At 43.7% G+C, this 12,258-nt stretch overlaps 1 protein-coding gene across 2 annotated transcripts in view; it reads right to left on the bottom strand.

The window, feature by feature from the left end:
• LOC135385165 (protein O-mannosyl-transferase Tmtc3-like) overlaps positions 1 to 10,964 on the bottom strand; it is a 246,876-nt gene extending 235,912 nt beyond the window's left edge. Inside the window, exons 1-2 of one of the 2 annotated variants that reach the window (XM_064614347.1) lie at positions 10,627 to 10,964; positions 9,764 to 9,836 (exon numbers count right to left, since the gene is read on the bottom strand). The gene's annotated coding sequence lies outside the window, so the exon portion shown is untranslated. The remainder of the gene's footprint in view (positions 1 to 9,763; positions 9,837 to 10,626) is intronic. The other variant, XM_064614348.1, reaches the window with a different exon arrangement.
• Positions 10,965 to 12,258: the final 1,294 nt, after the last annotated feature.

Genomic DNA, 12,258 nt, shown 5'->3' with positions numbered 1-12,258 from the left:
CCCTTTCACTCTGCAATCTTTCTGTCGGGCCGAAAAAAAAAAAATACAATTTGTTTTGTCCCTAAAAGTAATTAAACTTTGGCTGCTTTGTATTTATAATTTTTGTCTTTGATAGGCATTAGTGTATTGTTGCTATATTAAGTGTACTGATCTGTTAAACTGTAAATGTTTACAAATAGAAGTAACTTAATTTAGCCACCCAGAAGAACAGTCCAAATATCGCCGTCCTGAGACTCCCCTAAGATGTTGAGCTATTAGGCTGTTACCCTAACATCAACAGTAACATATTAGCGAGCTAAAAAAAAAGACAATGACAATGACAATGTTCTTGACTTAGATACTGTACACCCCTGTTTTTGTAATGTCAATGCCACAGACTCAAAAGAGGTTGCAATTTCCTGATATACAGTAAACATAACTTTGCTACAATGCTCCACGACAGCACACATTTTATGGTACTAAATTCGTGATGTAGGGCAGCTGGTAGCAGTACATCATAACTGAGCGCAGTCCACTATAGACAGAGACGTTAGACTTCTCGAAGAAGTCTTCTAATCTCCGTTTATAGTGCGCGCTAGCTTTAGTTATGATGTACATTTTATGGTGTAGGAATGTAGCGATTGCTGAACTGCCCCATCCACCTACGCACCTATGTCTGCATTTTTATGCCGAATATTTCTTCGTACATTTACGTTGTACCACTGCCAACGTTATGCCTTGCATGACAATCCCATTGCATTTGGTTGCAGTAAAAAATACCTTTACTCTGACAGATTTCCTCAACAGCATACCAAGCAGTATTTAGAGTGGGGGCAATGGCTTGAACTCCTACAGGGAAAGCCATACAGCCACCGTGCACACCACGGTCTCTGCTCGCTGCATTTTGAGCCAAGCTGTTACAACACTGGGCACACCAGACGCGAGCTGAAAGGTGATGCATGCCCTACCATACCTCGGCCACGCACGCCAGATACTGAGGTAATATGGAGTGTACATCAAATAAACAAGGTTTTGAGTGGCCAGCACTTGGTCACTGGCTTGCTCAATATCTTTTTTCTTTGTCTCATAATGCAGCCTGTGCTGGAGCTGGTGAGCATTGAGAATGTACAGGATCTACAGTCCTCCAGGAAGGCAAGTGACACAGCTGAAGCAGCCAGCTTTAACACCAGTGATGTGACTCTGGAAGGATCACATCCACAGGTATTCCTTGTCAGCATTGCCTGAAGTCTATGCTAGTGTTGGTGTGATATCAAATTGTGATATCATAGATGAAAGTCGGCTGTCACGTTGACGTAACAGTCATTTTCATATATCTTTCAACAAGGCTGGACCAACTGCACCACAAACCAGTTCTGCCGGAGGCCCTGCAAACCCTCCAAGCCGTTTAATCCCCTTAACAAGCTCCACACCAGAGAAAACCCAGTACATGGTAAATGCACTTTCTATTACATTACATCACCTATATATTAACCCTATATATCCTTTTCTTGTCCTCAAGAAGCAGATTCTATTTGGAAGTGTTTGTATCCATAATAGCAATGTTCCCTGTTTTACGTTCTTTAAGTCATATATCCGGAGAAACGTGTATACGCAGAGTGTGAATGTCAGTGCTTTGTACGCTATGAACTTCTGCTAGGAAGTATTTGTTCATCCTGTGCACGAGTACAGATTTCTCAGTTGGATGTACCTCTCGACACATCTGATAGTATTCGGAAAAGCCGGAATGTGATAATATCCGGATGTGATAATGTGATAACATCCGGAAAAGCGTGTATACGCAGAGTGTGAATGTCAGTGCTTTGTACGCTATGAACTTCTGCTAGGAAGTATTTGTTCATCCTGTGCACGAGTACAGATTTCTCAGTTGGATGTACCTCTCGACACATCTGATAGTATTCGGAAAAGCCGGAATGTGATAATATCCGGATGTGATAATGTGATAACATCCGGAAAAGCGTGTATACGCAGAGTGTGAATGTCAGTGCTTTGTACGCTATGAACTTCTGCTAGGAAGTATTTGTTCATCCTGTGCACGAGTACAGATTTCTCAGTTGGATGTACCTCTCGACACATCTGATAGTATTCGGAAAAGCCGGAATGTGATAATATCCGGATGTGATAATGTGATAACATCCGGAAAAGCGTGTATACGCAGAGTGTGAATGTCAGTGCTTTGTACGCTATGAACTTCTGCTAGGAAGTATTTGTTCATCCTGTGCACTAGTACAGATTTCTCAGTTGGATGTACCTCTCGACACATCTGATAGTATTCGGAAAAGCCGGAATGTGATAATATCCGGATGTGATAATGTGATAACATCCGGAAAAGCGTGTATACGCAGAGTGTGAATGTCAGTGTTTTATACGCTATGAGCTTCTGGTAGAAGTATTTGTTCATCCTGTGCACTAGTACAGATTTCTCAGTTGGATGTACCTCTCGACACATCTGATAGTATTCGGAAAAGCCGGAATGTGATAATATCCGGATGTGATAATGTGATAACATCCGGAAAAGCGTGTATACGCAGAGTGTGAATGTCAGTGCTTTGTACGCTATGAACTTCTGCTAGGAAGTATTTGTTCATCCTGTGCACGAGTACAGATTTCTCAGTTGGATGTACCTCTCGACACATCTGATAGTATTCGGAAAAGCCGGAATGTGATAATATCCGGATGTGATAATGTGATAACATCCGGAAAAGCGTGTATACGCAGAGTGTGAATGTCAGTGTTTTATACGCTATGAGCTTCTGGTAGAAGTATTTGTTCATCCTGTGCACGAGTACAGATTTCTCAGTGGGATGCACCTCTCGACACATGTGATAGCAAGCTCAGGGTTTCTATGTTTGCCATTCCCTCAGGAAGCAGATTGTATTTCGAAGTGTTTGTATCCATAATAACAATGTTCCCTCTTCTGCGTTCATTAAATCATATATCTGGAGAAGCATGTATACGCAGTGTGAATGTCAGTGTTGTGAATGCTATGAACTTGTGCTAGGAAGTAGTTGTTTATCTTGTGCTGTAGCACATATTTCTCAATTTCTCTCGACACATGTGAGAGCAACATCAGGAGCCTATGTTTGCCACGTTCTCAAAAAAAAAACAGCTTTTGTGTGATTTACTTAAATTTATTTGTCTCCTTGAGGCGTTAGATGTTGTATTTGTGCTTAATTGAAACGCGCTTCGGCTCTCTGCTTTTCCATAGCTTTGTCTCGAAATCGACAATCAGTGATGTACAGTTCTACAGAAAAATAGCGACACTCTTTAATGTACAGGGTGGGTGCAGATAAAGTAGCCCCACACTCATGCACGTATGGTGTTGTGGGGCTACTTTATCTTCACCCACCCTGTACATTAAACTACATTGACTAATGGCTTTATGTGGACGTATTTCTGGCGTGTTTACCGTCTTTGACATAAACGAAGTCTCCCATCACACTGCACAGGTCTCCGTGTGCTATCACTTCAAAAGAAAGGTACAAGGCCTCCTGCTAGTAATGCTGGATACGCGGACTTATGACACAGCACACACAACACAGCACATCTGTAGTAGCGAAGAAATGCTTGATCTAACATATGTCGAACGAGGGGTACAAACCGTAGTCTTACAATGCCGTCTTCAGGTTATGCTACGCAAGCTCCGCTACAGATTTCGGAACCCCCTTACCTCCTTGCCAGACATCACAAATCTCAATATTCTACCGCGATCACCAGGCCATACCTTCGTATGCGCGTAGCAGAGGTGAGACATCAGAAATGCAGGTTGCTTATTTAAAGTCAATAACATCATAGCTATGTGGTCATCACGTTAGAATAAGCCATCGGCTTTCGTGCGCATATTCTATATAATCCATATCATCAGCTCTCTTGCGACATGAACAAAATTTCAGTGAAAAGATTGACTGACAACGCGAGAACAGGCGGCAGCCATATTCACATGCTGGATTCACATGCGGGTTGGAGTGGATATTCTCAGAATTAGCTCACTGGCTGCACAGCGTGTGCAGACAATTCCCGCTGAGGGACAAATCTGGGTGGCAGGTTTTGCAATGTTGGCAATAACCGTCCCACAAGATGGCGATCTCCGTGGTTTTACGCTGGGAATAGGCTGAAATACATGGCAAGACGGCGACTTTGACCCATCTGGGTGAAGCTGATAGTGCCCACCAGCATGCCTTGTGCGGCGGCGAAACGTAATCGATGACAGAGGGGCTGAGGTCATCTATAATTTGCTGTGGTTCGCAAGAAGCGATAACAACAAGTCGGCTGATAGGCTGATAAAGCTGACAGTGCCCACCAGCATGCTTTGCGCGGTGGCGGTACATAATCAATGACGTAGGAGAGCAGGTCGTCTATGGAACCACGTGGGACACCACAAATAATTTTCTGCTCACTGGAGCATTCATTGTCGATTTTAACGTATCGCGTTCTGTTTTTAAGTGTTCTATAATTATGTGGAAGCCCTCGTATTCTATATCGTTCTAACTTTTTCAATAATATATTGCGATTAATAGGGTCGAAGGCTTTGGTCAAATCTACAAATACGCCTACCGTGAAAACTTCATCATCAAGATCCCGCTTCAAGTTTTCAGCTATGCCAGCCAACGTTACTTCTGTGGATTTTCCCTTCAAAAATCCATACTGCGATGGGAATAATAGTTTCTTAAGAACTGCTCTCGTCTTGATCAGGTAGCCTTTTCAATCACCTCACTAAGAACTGACAAAACCGATATTGATCGATATGTAGTAAGTAATGACCCGTCACCCTTTTTGAATATCGGCACGACTTTCGCAATCTTCAACTCCCCTGGGAAAGTGCAATTCACAGACATTATATTGATTAGTTTCGCCAACGGTTCTGACAGCATTTGTTTGTAACGCTTAAGAATTCTAACAGATCATCATCATGAGTCATGACCAACTGAGTGAGTGTTGTTGAGTTCTGTGTTACATATTCGATTTCGGTAGGTGTGATTGGGGACAAAAAGAACGTTTCTGAGTTGCGTTCAGGTAATGGCAATTCATCAACATACGGTCAGCACTTGGATATTCGTCGACACAGTTCATAAAATATTGATCGAATAATTCTGCGATGACTCGTTTGTTCGTGATATACGGCCGGAAGAGTCACTAATCGCCGATGTCTCATTTTTCGACGTCTCTATTTCTGTTGAGAGCTTCATTAATGACATTTCAGTTTTTGTTGCTGTTAGTAGCCGCATTGCTAATACGGCAGATAACTTTCGCCTCTCTAGTTACGTCACGCACGATTGCGACGTATATTAGGTAATGCGTCATTACTTCAATATCAAGCGGTCTCATGCGATGCATCCTATATAGATTGTTTTATGCTTTATGGGCTTTTCATTATCGTCGGTGTTATCCACGGCCTTTTAATTGTACTTCTTTTACTCATAGTAACTATTTGTGTTAAGTCTGGGATAAGTCCCCTACGGCTTAAGGTAAAAGCACTAAATTTGCTTTCACGAGCGTCATCATCATCCAGGAAAGACCAATCTGCACCTTCCAATGCCGTTTCTAACGCTTCGTAGCCCAAAACAGCGTTCATCTTTTGCAATGGTTTCACGACAGCTAGGACTTTTTCTGGATAAGAACACAATTTCATGATCCGTGATGCCTGTAGCCACCGCACCACAAATACGATTATATTTTGTAGCTTAGTTATAACATAATCGATAAGTATTGGTGAACTATCACAAGCATATCTCGTTGCAATTTCTACCATTTGAGTAACGCTACTGGTTATAAGTAGGGTTCTTCGTTTTCCGGTTTTATTATTTTTGAAATTCAGGGGTCAAAATCGGGTGATTTTTTTCGAAAGGAAGAATCGGGCGTTTTCTGTCACGTGGCTTATGTTGTCGGGAGTTTCCGGGTGAAACTAAAATCGTGTGAATCAAGCTGCCGAGATGATTGCAGGGATGAACCATGGAGTTCCGACACATGTCCAAAGCCGGCCTTTGGTACTACCTAGGAGGTGACTGACAGGGGTACCTTCAGGGTGACCATATGAGGTTGAAAGACCTCGCGGTATCTGGGGAGAAGTCGGGTTATACCCGAATTTTAGAAAATTGGTTCGTGGTGCAGATATCGTGAAAATCGGGTTTAACCCGAAAAGGAAGATCCCGGTAACTCCAAGTAACTTGGAACGTCAGGTGACTTTTTTAAACAGTCAACGTTCAGGTCACCAATGATAAATATGTTTGACCTATTTAGAAAAAGTGGATGCAAGACAGATTCCAGCGCTTTCGCAAAATCCGCGCTAATCAAACAAGGTGGTTTATACAAAACCCCAACTATTTGTATCTCTATCTCTTTTCTTTTTATTTATTTATTATTATTTCTTATTTCTGGAATAGCAAGCCGACGTCCCGTTTGGCTGACCTTTCCCCGTTTTTTTTCCCTTTTCGTCTAATAAACATATCCCCCCCCCCCAACTATTAGCGGTAAAGTTGTGTAAGACTTCGTGAATAACATACCCGGGTAATTCCGTGAATAAGCTCTCACACATTGGTACTTTCATTACTATGTCTGAGCGGTGCCTGGAGGGAATTCCTTCCTTTATATATAATGCAACTCCCCCGTGCTTCCCTTCGAGGCTGTTGTAAAATATTGAGGAATACCTATTAATATTGAAGTAAGAAGATATGTCATCTGTCAACCACGTCTCGCAAAAAGCTAATATACTGATATCTGGTAAGGGTAAAGAAGTGCTAACGTCATCAGAATGTTTATTCAGGTTTCGTACATGTAAATGAGCTACAGAAAAGCCAGAGTTTTGTACAATATCATGAAATGCATCGACAGAAAACAGTGTCATTAACTAATGTGCAAAATAAAGGAAAATGAAATGTCGTGAACATCACGGCCGCTCTACAGCCGCTGAAGATGATTTATGTGTTCGATGATTGAGTAGCTCGCTCAATTCAGTTTTCTATTAGATTCTATAGTTTCGCACACACACATATACACATACTTTTTTTTTTTTTTTTGCCTGTGCCTTAGTTGACCTTAGGATATTCTTATTTTGACGCGTTAAATTTTCGCAGATAAAAAGGCGTTGGTATGGTTCTTTCTTCGATGTGTTCCCAATTTCAGCTTTCGCTCTTGGCCGTTCTTGTGCTGCGGGGCACTCCTCGAATCTTATTAAGATGACAGGTGCTATATCGGGTGACGTCCCCGGAAGCATGTGATATCCCTCGACCTCTGTTTTAGAGATGGGTTGAACTTTTAGCTTCAAAGTCAGGTCGTCGAGCGTTTTGGTAATATCGTCTGGTGAGAACGGTACCCCATGGATCTCTATGCTGAACCGTCGACAGTACTGTTCGTTGTAGTTCATTGTTCTTTCCCATCCAACGATCCTGTCATATTTTTCTTTCGAGAGCGACTCTATCTCTTCCACCTTTACGTCTGTGGGCGTTCCCCTGTTTAGATAGTTCATTACATTTCACCTCCATGTTGTCGATCCTTTTCCCAATGATTCTTACTCTTTCAGGAACTTCACTGGTCTCATTTTTATTGCATTGTATTGCAGAGAGCAACATTTGCGGGGTTATCTGAGATTGTTCTTGATATTACCTTCTTCTGTTGACGACACAGTTGCTGCACAACCATAACTCTCGCTGAGAAGCTGACATAGCCTCCGAGGTAGTTTCTGTTAAACTACTACATTCTCTGTGACGATAGTAATCACCGCAGAATGTACATTTGATTGCACTGTCATCAACGGGCACTGACTGTGTGTGTTCTATGTGCGTTACGAGTGGGTGAAACCCTTTCAAATTAGACTTCACTGACGGCACGATTCCCTTTTCCACGCCAGGTTGTAAGCTTGAAATGGCACGGGTGAATGAGGCCTGACAGTGTTACGTTTGTGTGATCTTGCTCGTTCGTGCATATAGCATCCGCCGTTACGTGCCAAAGGCGCATCTTATGGCATGTGTACGTCTTGCACGAAACGGTGCGCCGTATCTCATATTTTATCAGGTTCGCATTACCTCTTCAATCACGAGGTAAATTTAAAAAAAAAAGTACCTCACGTTCATTCGGTACGTAAGCGTTACTCAACGTAGAGTCTACCGACTTCGTTTTCAGCTCCCCGACACTTTCGTAGCTCTCTGAACTCAATTAACACCCAGGCATTTGGTGGAGGTGCTTCAACCGCTCACCAGTACCAGATCTCAGAATTCAACATACTTCAACCCTCAAGCATTGGTGGCCATAATTGGGCGGCTGCAGCGGTTCCTATTCTCCGCCAGCGCGACGCCAGCCGCCAGCGCAGTGTTCAGTGGAACTGGTACGCAGGACGTATTGAACTGGCTCGGCTCCTATACTCGCAACGGTAAGCACCAGACCCGTGAAGTGACTAATTACAAGTAACTAAATAACTGTAATTAATTACATTCTCAGTAATTCATTACTTCCGGAGTTACATTCTCTCAATGTTGAACCTCTTTCGCATGTCCGCAACTGATACACTTTCACGAAAGACAAGGTTGCCTTTGCTGGAACCTATCAACCAGGAAGGTAGTGAGCAAATGTTAGACAAGGAGAGGTTCTGTCGCGCATCCGACATTCAAGACAGACGCTGTTATATCTTAAAACAATCTGCAATGACATATTTCTTTAAAAGGAAGATGCAACGAGAGCTGCAGCTGCCATAATAAAAGGTAGGATGAGTCATGTGATGAGGAGGCTCCTGAAAGTTTTGCATTTGAGTCTGGCGCGAACAAAATTGCTGCACCATGGGATAAATAATTTCAAAGGTACCTATCGTCCCACTTGAAACCTTCATGAAGTATATGTGGGGCTACCCAGCAGTGCTCCAATGGAGCATTGTTTTCTCTAGGTGTTATATCCATGGCAAGAAGTCGTGGCGGTATAACGAACAAGAACTTGAAGAATAGTTTGGTTCTGAAGGCCAACGGGCCTTACACGCTGACGTTTGAGCAGCTGTACCTCGCTACATGGAAGACTAATTTACCTCGTGTTTGGCATGGCTCGAAGGTGCCCACTTTCTCTGTCTAATATTCACATGTTTTCGCTAAGTAATAAGCAGATTTTCCCAGCAATTTTAAGACTGTGCAATTTTGAGCACTCTGCTCCACTAGCAAACGAAAAGCGCAGGCTGAGACCCGGCTAGCACGAATGGTGCAACTGGCAAACGAAAGTTATCTGCCGTAGATTGATGACGCCGTCGCTCTGCTGAGAGGAGACCGTCATTCCATTCTTCAACGTCTAGTGACAACCCTGGCTTCCCGCCAATGGACAACTGACATTCCGACCCCCCCCCCCCCCCATCTATGCTGAGAAGATTTCATCCAAACCTCGCTCTCCGCCTGTCACGAAGCACCTCTCGTCAAGATGTTACATTATTTCATCGGATGCGACTCGACGCCGCTTGGGACAAGTTGACTCCCCCATGCTGTCACTGCGCCGCTCTAGAAGATAGCACGTTGTTCTTCATTGCAAACACTACCAACCTACCCGAACGTTCTAGCCAAACTGCCTAATTATACAACTCAGACACAAATATCATATCAAATTAGGAAAATGACTGCAGTTATTAGTTGCTTCGCTCGTACTGCTCATCTGACCTCTAGATGCGTGGGCACTCAAGACTTTACATCCGTGTGTATGGCACAAACCAGCTCGTTGATCATACGGATAATCCAACAAGCTCGTGTCCGATGAATGGTGTCTGTGTTTCAAGTGCACGAGATGTCGGGGACATCAATTTACTTACGTGATAGCTGACGTGCTAAGTCCTTACATGTCAATCTTCCTTGCTTCACTCTAACAAGTACAGTGTGTGTCCGCTGCAACAGAGTAAACAATCTCAATCTATTTATGGCTATTGCGCAGAATTTGAAGGTAAATATTGAACTTTAGGAGGACGGCTGCTCTCACATCAGGCAGATTCTATCTTGACGTCAGATATATTGCATACGTATGAATGCAAGGGATTTTAAAAGAGGAGAAATCCGCATTACATAAAGCCCGTGATAATTAACCCTCGACTCGCTCAATCTACTTTATAGTGGTTTAGACTGTATAGTCAAGCCAAATGATATCTAGCTGTAATGTATCTGTACTGAGTTATGCGAAGCCCACACCTAAAAATACTAACTACTTGACTGCCGTTGAAGGACCCGATCATCAACTGTGTAGTCGCGTTATAACACATTGGGGTCCCGGCGGATGGAGATCATTTCTGTCCGCTAATGATTATCTTGTCATAATAGGAGGTGAATTGTGCGACTTCGAAGTAGGCAGCCGAAGCAATGCTAAAATGAACAACCTAAAATCATTTGACGAGCCTGCTTCCCTTCTGGTTGGCAAAATAAAGCAGTGTTGGCCTGGACGAGCAGGGCTGTTCCAGTTTTCAATTTTTCAGTCCACTGTTGGCGATTATTTCATCATTGAGCTTTGGGCTAAGCGGTGACAACATGTGAACAAACTTAAACGTAAAGTTTTTAGGCAGATCGCGCGATGGGTTTCTTTGAAATTCCTGCCCCGAGCGAACTGCAAAACACGTGATAGTTACACGTGCTGCGAGAAAGGACACACTGGTAAAGAAGGAAACAAAACAAACTTGATCCAACTAACCTGTTACGATCAATCCAGTGAACTTAGTGCTTGTAGCTATCATCCAACGGTTTAAGCTCGTCCCACACACAATCACTCATCCAACGGGCAGTGTAGCACTATTCATTGGACACCGATAAAGCAGACGACCACATCGTTTTCATACTCGCCAGCTGCACAAACAAACTCGTTACTCCTCACTTTCACTCGCTGTTTTTCCGCGGCAATGAAGCGGGGTGGGTTTCCACGGCGAAATATCGCCGACAGGGAGTCAGCTCCCAGAAACGAGTCCGGATCAAGAAAGCTGTGCAGAAGAAGAGCGTGGCTTCCGATCGTGGCGAAGGTCGAATGATGTTCCAACTGCCGGCACCACCGATCAGTTCCGAACTGAGCAGGGTGGCGGCGTGCCAGTCGCGTCAGACGTTCGCTCTTCAGAGGAAAGCGTGCGTGGCGGACGGCGCGGGAACTAAGGAAAAAAAAAAAGCGAAAAACGGGATGAACAAAAATAAATGAAAGGGAGGCGGAAACGAAGTGAAAACACATCAGTGACGCGACGGGAAGGGGGATGTTAGCTGAGTTCATGCTATATGCATGGGCGCGCTTTGTGTGTATCTTATAGTGCATTCTGTGTCTGGTCACGTAATGTTTGCAGTGAGGAAAGTATCAGATAAGCATCATTCCACTGTCCACAGCGCGAGATAACTACGATAACCTGCGACGCCAGAATGTTCGGAACGAGATTGCCCAGTTGAAGCTTCTCAGATATATTTTGAACAATCAACAAACATTCAGCTCAGCGGTTCTCACCACGGAACTGGTGTACAGTGAAACTTCTCTATCTTGGACACCCGCGGTGCAGCCGCAATGTGTCCCACTTAGGGATTTGTATCCGAGTTACTGAATACAAGGGAAACAAAAAATGGAAAAGAACACAGTTATGTTGCCAGAAATGTTTCCCTTCTTCAATTCATGGTCATTAGTGGTACCTCTCTGCCCACTTTTCGCTGATCATTATTGCTAATTTTGGTAGATTCAATTCCGTGCGGATTCCACTCAATTGCATTACCTTTGGAGCTTTTGGAGCAGCGTGCAGCTTGCTTGAGAGTTCAAACCCAGTTGGAATTAAGCTGATGGACTTGTCTCTGAAGCTTCAGCCCACTTTTCCTTATCTTCGTGCAGTACACGTACAAAGGCTCTGGATAAACTGAAGACAAGTGCTTACACTAAAGAACAGTTACAGTGCAGAGTGACAGTACCACTTTTTGAACTCCAAAAACTAAAACAACAAAATGCTGAGACCAGTATAGGGGGAAAGAGTGAAAGTCAAGGGGAATGGCTCATTTTGGGTCTTTTCGGGGCAAAGATGCAATTGAGATTGAGATCATTTGGCCAGGCTTCTGTCCGAGATAGCAGGGAAAACTCTGTCCTGCTTCCCTGTTACGGAGGTGGCCGACATAGAGAATTTCGTCTCCATGTACTTTCGATGGGAACCCGCCGTTGCAATGAAATCTTGTCCGAGGTAGAGAGGTCAACGACTTCGGAGGTTTTACTGTGTATTGAGTTTGCACCATGCCACGAAATCGGTGGTATCCACTGCTGTACATGGTGTCGACGGCAGCACGCGTTCGCAGCTGTGGTGCATAGAAAAGCTAT

This window comes from Ornithodoros turicata, chromosome 2, assembly GCF_037126465.1.
Source record: "Ornithodoros turicata isolate Travis chromosome 2, ASM3712646v1, whole genome shotgun sequence".
Taxonomy (NCBI): Eukaryota; Metazoa; Arthropoda; class Arachnida; order Ixodida; family Argasidae; genus Ornithodoros; species Ornithodoros turicata.
Note: the sequence above shows the minus strand (reverse complement) of the source record. Positions and strands in the feature narration are given on the sequence as shown.